At 38.7% G+C, this 7,987-nt stretch overlaps 1 long non-coding RNA gene across 3 annotated transcripts in view; it reads left to right on the forward strand.

Annotated features, from left to right (window-relative positions):
- Positions 1–7,987, forward strand: part of LOC138161816 (uncharacterized) — a 171,501-nt gene that overhangs the window by 25,629 nt on the left and 137,885 nt on the right. The window contains exon 4 of one of the 3 annotated variants that reach the window (XR_011168477.1): positions 1,714–1,912. The exons of the other annotated variants lie outside the window; for them this stretch is intronic. This is a non-coding gene — a long non-coding RNA (uncharacterized lncRNA). Of the gene's footprint in view, positions 1–1,713; positions 1,913–7,987 lie in introns of those variants that run through there. 3 annotated transcript variants of the gene reach the window in all.

Here is a 7,987-nt window from a genome sequence, read left to right on the forward strand (position 1 = left end):
AGTTGTTTCATCTCTATGGGTCTAATTTCCTTCATCTATAAAATGATTAGGTTAGACTAAATGACATCTTAGATCCCTTCCAGTTCTAAAAATGTGATTCCTCAATGGGGAAAAGGAACAGAATTTACAATAATCATGTGAGACTTATCCCTCCTCCACCTCCCAAGCCATTGTAATGAAAAAAAAAATCTTGGACCCTTAGATCCAGTAGAGAATTGGTCTCCATTATTATTTGGCCATAAGTCGTCGTTTACCAACAGCATGTCTTTATTATTTCCTAGTTATAAGATAGATTCATAAAGCACTCAACCTGTAAGCATGAAAGCTATGATAATTTCATTGAATTCTTCCTATTTTCATCACTCATTAGCAATGACTTATTTTTGCTGGTCACGATGGCTTTTTCCTCCAACAGTTCATATCATTAAAGTATGCATTGGTGTTTGCTTGAGTGTGTAAATATCCTGCAGAACAGGACATTTTATCGACAAATGGAGATGATGGTTGCAATAAGGTTTATTTGCTACCAAGCTCTGGAGGCATCAGCCCTCACTAAAACACCCCCCCCTTCACATGCATCATCAAAGGGAAAGTTTCAACCTCTCTAACCTTCTCTTGTGAACCATCCTCTGGAGTATTTCTGTTTCTTGTTTTGCTTTGTGGCCACTAACCACAGGAGAAATTTGTCTTTTTTACATATTCTGGGAATAATTTACTGCCCTTAGAAATATTAAACCACACACACACACACACTACCTGATGTTAAAGTAATATTAAAAGTTTGCCTGAAGCCAATGGAAAATAAGGAAATTGAGAGTTAATGTTAAACTCTTAGCTGACACTCCATCTGAGTTCCTTTTTAGACTTTCAGAAGGGTGACAGATGGAATACAGCCCACATCTACTGCAACTATTAGTATTTACAGGGTGAATTCAAAAACAGGAGGAAGGCAAGGTCAAGGGTGATATGCTCTATTTACCTGATGAGACCATTAAGTGACTACTTATCAAATTTGGATCTAGAGTTTCAAGATGTGTCTACACTGCCTAGAGAAAAAATGTTAAAAATCATCCTTGAGCTTTTCAAGCTGGCTTACCCAGCTATTTGGTTTTTCATGCCTGAGTGGTTTGGATGATGTAGTGTAGTATAGACAACTTTCCAAGGTGACATATTTTTTTAATTCTGTGAGCATGATTCATATGAAGATGCCCATATTTAAGTGGTCATATTTTAGACCCTTCTTCCTGCCTTGCAATCTGCACATTTTGGGGATGGCAGAGTTGAATATTTGCAAAACTTAGACATTTTTTGACATTACTGAGATATAACACCAAGCACATGTGTGTCAATGAGGAATCAGGAACTGCCATCTCATTTTAAGTGTGCAACATGTTGTGAAAGAATCAGGTGATTGTAATAGGTTTTAATTTCCTTTCCCTCACCTTCCGTTACCCTTTGCCCCTCATCTCCTCTCCTCTCCTCTCTCTTCTCTCCTCTCCTCTCTGTACTACTTAAATAACATATATTTCACTATGCCCTGATATAAATTCTCCAGTTTCAAACACCACAAGTCTGTCATAGCAAGCAAATCGATTCCTGTTTGGTGGCTATATATTCTTATTTCTTCAATGTAAGCATTAAATATGTTTAGTCTAATTTATGATTAAAATGAAGCAATATTCTTTTATATATTTTAAATTACTTCCCCCTTAGGTAGAGAAGAATTGCCTGGTTTCTCAGTTTTAACTTTGAAAATAGTATTTTTGGTAGTCCAAAATATATTTTGAATAATTTTATGAGGCTCAGTCTACAAAAAAAGCAAGGAATTTGGCCTTTAAAAATATTGAACAGAAAGAAAGAAAGAAAGAAAGAAAGAAAGAAAGAAAGAAAGAAAGAAAGGAAGGAAGGAAGGAAGAAAAAGAAAGAAAGAAAGAAAGAAAGAAAGAAAGAAAGAAAGAAAGAAAGAAAGAAAGAAAGAAAGAAAGAAAGAAAGAAAGAAAGAAAGAAAGAAAGAAAGAAAGAAAGAGAAAGAAAAGACATTATACTTCAGGAAGCACCATGTCCTGGATTGAAAAAATTTTTGATGATTTTTTTAAATATGAAAGTCATCTCTGCTTCAGATCTTAATTAATTAAGCAAGAGGATCTTGGTTTTAGAAGAAAGGGCACCCTCCCCCTAAAATTTCATCATTTTTTCCACTAAAATGAGAATAAGTTCATGTTTCCAAATCCCATTAACTGTACAAATGAAAAACAATGGGACAGCAGATTCCTTTAAGACCACTGTACCTCCAAAGGTCCCACTCAGAGTATCAGGAGCTGGTAATTTGTGAGCCCAGGCTTGAATGAGATCATTTCTGCTGGTGATTTCCAACAGTACAAGATTTCTTCTTCCACAGAAACGCTTTAACAGCATGTCAAGCTGGGAATAAAATATTTTCCTATTTTGGACTGAAATCCATCATCATTCTCTATAAACAACTTAAAGACTTTGATTAAACCTCTAAAATATTACCTTTGACTTTTCAGTCTGTGTTCATGGAACACTTAGTTTGAAGCCAGCCCATCTTTGTGAATTCCCCACTGGAGAAGGTTAATGGAAAGAGAACACTGCGGCTTCAGGAAGATGGTCCCAGTTTTACAAATTGCAGATCGCAAATCCCTGCTGGATTGGGGCAGTTCCATCAGTGAAGGGGAAGTATTTCAGTCTCATTATGAACCTAATCCCTCCTTGAAAGTGCTGGGAGCATATTTCCAGGGACAGAAGGAGAATCTCTTCCATCAGAAGAGCTCCTGATCAGAGTTGGCAACATGAAGTCCGACACACTAGGATGCACAGCTTTGCAAAGCACGGCAGGTTTTTGTTTTCTCTTCTGGGCTTCGAAGAGGACATTACAAAAAGAGACCCAAAATGTAAACAGTAATTGGATTTAATTGTGGGGGATTCGTTCCTTGGACTTTGCTTTGTGTTTCCCCAATCTTATTTTTCAAATAAAACTAATTAATAGAATCTGCCAGGCAGAAGAGTCCAGATGGCTCCATTCTGTGGTGCTAATTATGATTATTTTTACAAATTAATCATGCACATGCTATAATTTATGGAGTCCCCTTTCAAGGGGATCAGAGAGATTCGGCTACACAAGGCATAGCGATGGGCTTGCATCACTGAATTATCTCAGATGTGCCATTGTCTCTAAGCCATTATCTCCCTCCTTTTCTTGCCACCCACCCTGAACCCTTTCCTCTCATTGAGAACTGGATTTTTGTGGGAATGAGCCTGCTAAACTGTGGCCTTTGTGACTTAAACAGTTTCAGAGAGAGAGGGAGGGAGGGAAGGAGGGAGAGGGAAAGAGAGAAACAGAGAGGCAGAGAGAGACAGAGACAGAGAGACAGAGAGAGAGAGAGACAGAGAGGCAGAGAGGGCTGGTCCTACAAACCCCTCACCCTTCTCGTTCTCCTTACTGACATGATTCTTGCTTTCAAGAGGCAATAACTCCAAATGGTCCGCATGGAAATGATAAACGGCCTGGTGTGCTTTCCCTTTGAAGGAGTTCTCCTGCAGAGTATCATATTTACAGAAATTGCTATGGAGTCCAGGGAGCAACCCAATCAACTGCATTGAAGTGGGGTCTTTTGATCATATTCGGTAATGTGATCAAGGATCACGTGGGCATCCTCAAACATGCCTGCCTGGCTATGTGCTAAAGAGGTGACAAGGGAAATGGAGAATTCATCTGGCATTGGGACCCAAGGACTGATGGAACAAAGCACACCTGTGTCCAAAACATGTTTAAAGCACTTCTGAGGAATGGGAGGCTGTCTAATCCTATCAGCTAGAGACATTGGGTAGCCATGTACCCCAGGTGGGACTATGGTGTCAGTCTCTTCATTTGTAAAAAAGGAAGAGGAGGAAGATATTCAGCAATGACTTCTAATGATGCAAATAAAAGGAAAATCAGAACAAAGTTAAACTGTGTAATTTTAATGAGCAGTCTGTGACTCTGGAAAACAGATTAGGAAGTGTACCTCCCACTTTTCTTTGGAGAAGTGTGGATTATGGGTGCAGAATGTTGCATAAACTGAGACACTAACTTTGTTTAAGTTCTTTTGTTGTGATGAAAAGTTCTCTGGGTAGCAGGAATAGGAGATTTGCGCAGAAATCATTTTTTATATAAGAGCAAAATGCATCAATAAAACTTTGAATAATCAAAAATTAAAAATAAAAAAAAAACAGGAAAAGGGCTTGGAGAGATGCTTGGGAAAGCTACTTTAAGTCTTACATCTTGTGGCCTATAATTTGGCAAATGGCTAACAGGCCAGTCTGGCAGAGCAGACAATTTGATTAATTCTTTGAACTGGGACGCTCAGCTACTTTCTTGATTTTACCCATCTGTGAAGTCCAGTTGGTGCCATTGGTTGAGCATAGGGATGTAACAGTCCATACACCAAGTATAAAAATGAAGTACTGTGTTAACTATCACGGTGGTTTCCATTTCTGTAGAGCTTGGAGGCTTACATGGCACTTTCCTCAAGGCATCCAAGCCCTACAGGGCTATAAGGATTATTACTCCCATTTTTCAGATGAGTAAACTGAGATCCTGAAAGTTAAAATACTTTTCCTGTAAGTTGCATACTAAGTCAATGTCTGATACAGGCTTTGAATACAGGTCCCTTGTCTATAAGTGGATCATTGTTTTCCACTGTATCTGGTACCTCTCTGGCAAAAGAAGTATGAAACTGGGAGAGAAGACACATGGTTCTAATCTCTGATCTGGCAGAACCTTAATGTGTTACCAGGAAAGTCACTGCAAACTTTTCTCATTCTCTCTTTCTTCATCTTTGAAATCAATCCACCACTGGTTCTTTGGATTTCAAGCAAAAGACCATGTGGTAGAGAAGGGCTGAGTGCTTTAAGGAACCAGAAAGCCCATAAAGAATCCTGGCTCTACCATTTCCCTGGTCAGGAGAGCATGGAAACCTCTTCTCACCTTCAAATGTCAGTATCCTTATTTAGAAAATGGTGGTAATGCTACTGGAACAAAGTATATCACAATGTTGTGAAAATCAAATGAAATCAGTATTTCGCACACTCTAAAGTGATTTATGAAAGTAGGCAAATATTGAGGGAGGATGTGCTGTAGGGTAGCAGAAACAGTACTAAACAAACAGGCCACCACCACCAGCACCATCATGATCATAATCATGTTCAGTAATATCTGACTCTTCATGACCCATTTGGTGTTTTCTTGGCAAAGATCCTAAAGTGGCTTGTCATCTCTCTCTCCAGCTCATTTTATAGATCAGGAAACTGGGGCAAACAGAATTAAACAACTTGCATAGGGTCATACAGCTAGTAAATGTCTGAGGCCAGATCTGAACTCAGGAAGATGAGACTTTCTGACTTCAGCCCCTGAACTCTATCTGCTGTGATATCTAACTGATCCAATAATAGTAATAGTTGATATTTATATAGCACATACTGTGTGATAGGAACAATGCCAAGTCCATTACAATTATTATCTCATTTCATCCTCACAAAAATACTAGGAAGTAAATATCATAATTATCCCAACATTATAGTTGAGGACATGGAGGCAAATAAAGGTTAAATGACTTGCCCAGGGTCACACAGCTAGCAAATATCTGAAGTCAGATCTAAACTGAGGTCTTCCCAACTCCAAGTCCTGTGCCCTATCCACTTCACCATCTAGCTGTCCCTAACATTCAGTATTCATGTGACCATAAGTAGGCAACTTCACATCTTTGTTTCAGTTTCCTCACTTTTAAAATGAAGGCACTAGAAGCAGGGAGTATGGGAAAGACCATTGGATCTGGGAAGAGAGGGTGCAATCTTACATTCCTTCTCTTCCAATAAGTAAGTATCTCTGACATTTTGGACAAATCCCTGTACATCCATAGGTAGCAGTTTCTTCACCTACAAAAGAAGAGTGTTGGACAAGATTATTTCCAAAATCTCTTCCAGTTTTATGATTATAAAAATGTGGAAAATATTACCTGAGGTACATATCTCACTGACTTGGTTACAGAATCTTATATCTAGAACTGGAAAGGACCTCAGAGTCCAATATTCCCATTCCACAGATGAGGAAACTGAGGCTCATTAAGAGGAGGTTGTTGGAAGACATGGCCTCTGAGGTTCCTTCTAATTCAATCCCTGTGATCGTGTGAACCGTGAGTGAGATATGTGAGTTGGGTTTGATCTAATATTGATACAAACACTTTGAAAAGCACAAGGCACTGAGCCAGATGGAAGGCATCACTCTTTTCTAAAAACATTTGCTCACATTTTTTGATCATTTTCCACCAAAAGGGAAACTCCTTGGGTATATGTATAGATAACCAACATGGTCAATGCAGGGCCAAAGACATGCCTTGCCCTTTCTACTCCCATACATGTACACCTTGCTCATGTGCACACATACACAAACACAGAGTTGGTCTCAGCACCTTTCATTCCCCCAGACATGTGAGAGTCATTGATTAGGCATTGCTCATGGATGGATTAATTGAGGAAACTTATTAGATGCTGTTGAATTCTGGCTAATAATTTTGTTGATGGATATAAGTCAAGGTAGCAGATGGGGAAGGTGATCTTTCAAGAACTCAATGACACTCTTTTGAGAGCGGGGGTTCTCAGTTCTTATTTAAATTACAAAGTAGAGTCAAAGATGACTGGGCAGAAATTAGTGCTGCCCCGAAACTTCCTTTCCTGGTGGAGATACAAGTTAATAGGGTTACTTCCATTCTTGGTATCTGATACTGGAAAGAATGAATTGGAAATTCAAAAGAATCAGTGGAAAGTAGCAATACAATGCCACATTTCTCCATTCATCTTAAAGCAGTCATATAAAACATTTGAGAGCTTGTGAAGTGTCAAATGTACATTTTCTTATCTGAGCCTCACCACCATTCTTGAAGGTCTGTGCAGACAACAGATGGTCCAATTATCACACACATTTTACCAATAAAGAAACTGAGTATCAGAGGTACCAAGTGAATTTGCCCAGGATCTATTGCCTATTGAATTATTGAGTTTAAGAGCTGGGATTTGAACAGGGCTCTTTCCAACTCCAAAAATAGCACATGATACACTTTGCCACGAGTCTCTGAGTAACAAATGACTGAGTTTTGCTATTAAATTCATCCTTTCAAATTGCTGTTTATTGTAACCCTAAGAAAGTGAAGCAACTCAAAACATCTTCTCCTACCTTGCTTTAGCCAAAGATATGCTCTCACATTCTTAAAGTTCTGTAATTAAAATAAATGCGAACTTAGATACACCATTATCATTAATGACGAGCAAATCAAGGCTTGGGCAAGTGAAACAAATGACTCACCAAACTTTACACAGTAAAGTGGCAGGACCAGAAGTTTTACCAAGGTCTTCCCTCTCCAGGTTCAGTGTTTTTTCAACACTAACACTCTCTTTCTGATTTGATTTCTTTCAGTCTTCAATAATATGATAATTGGATCATTACTGACCTATAGTGAAGTGAAGATAGTGTTCTGTCAGGTTGGAAGCTACTTGAGGGCAGGGTCTGTTAGCTGTCTCTCTTTGTCTTCCCAGTGGTTAGCATAGTGCCTTGTAAGCATCAGAAACTTCAAGATAACTTTGCTGAAGTTTCTGTATTTGAGGAATGACCAAACCATAAAAAAGAAAGAAGAGTCTCTTGGAGAGTTTTAGCTGAAAGGGCAGTGGAAGAAGAACTCATTTCCCTAAATAAGCAGGTGGAATTATACAACCCTCTGTAGTCTAATCTTTCGTTCTCACTGAAAAGAACACTATAAGGAGGGGAAGGGGTGTTAGAACAGCGAAGATAAGTCTAGCTTAGTATGTAGAAGAGAGTAAGCTCTGTATAAATGCTACATCATTCATCCAGTCATGTATCCGTCTATATCTATCAGTTGATTCAGTTATCCATCTATCTATCTATCTATCTATCTATCTATCTATCTATCTATCTATC

The sequence above is a fragment of the Petaurus breviceps genome, unplaced genomic scaffold (assembly GCF_028583685.1).
Source record: "Petaurus breviceps papuanus isolate PSGF00001 unplaced genomic scaffold, PetGlider_PUasm1.0 185, whole genome shotgun sequence".
NCBI lineage: Eukaryota > Metazoa > Chordata > Mammalia > Diprotodontia > Petauridae > Petaurus > Petaurus breviceps.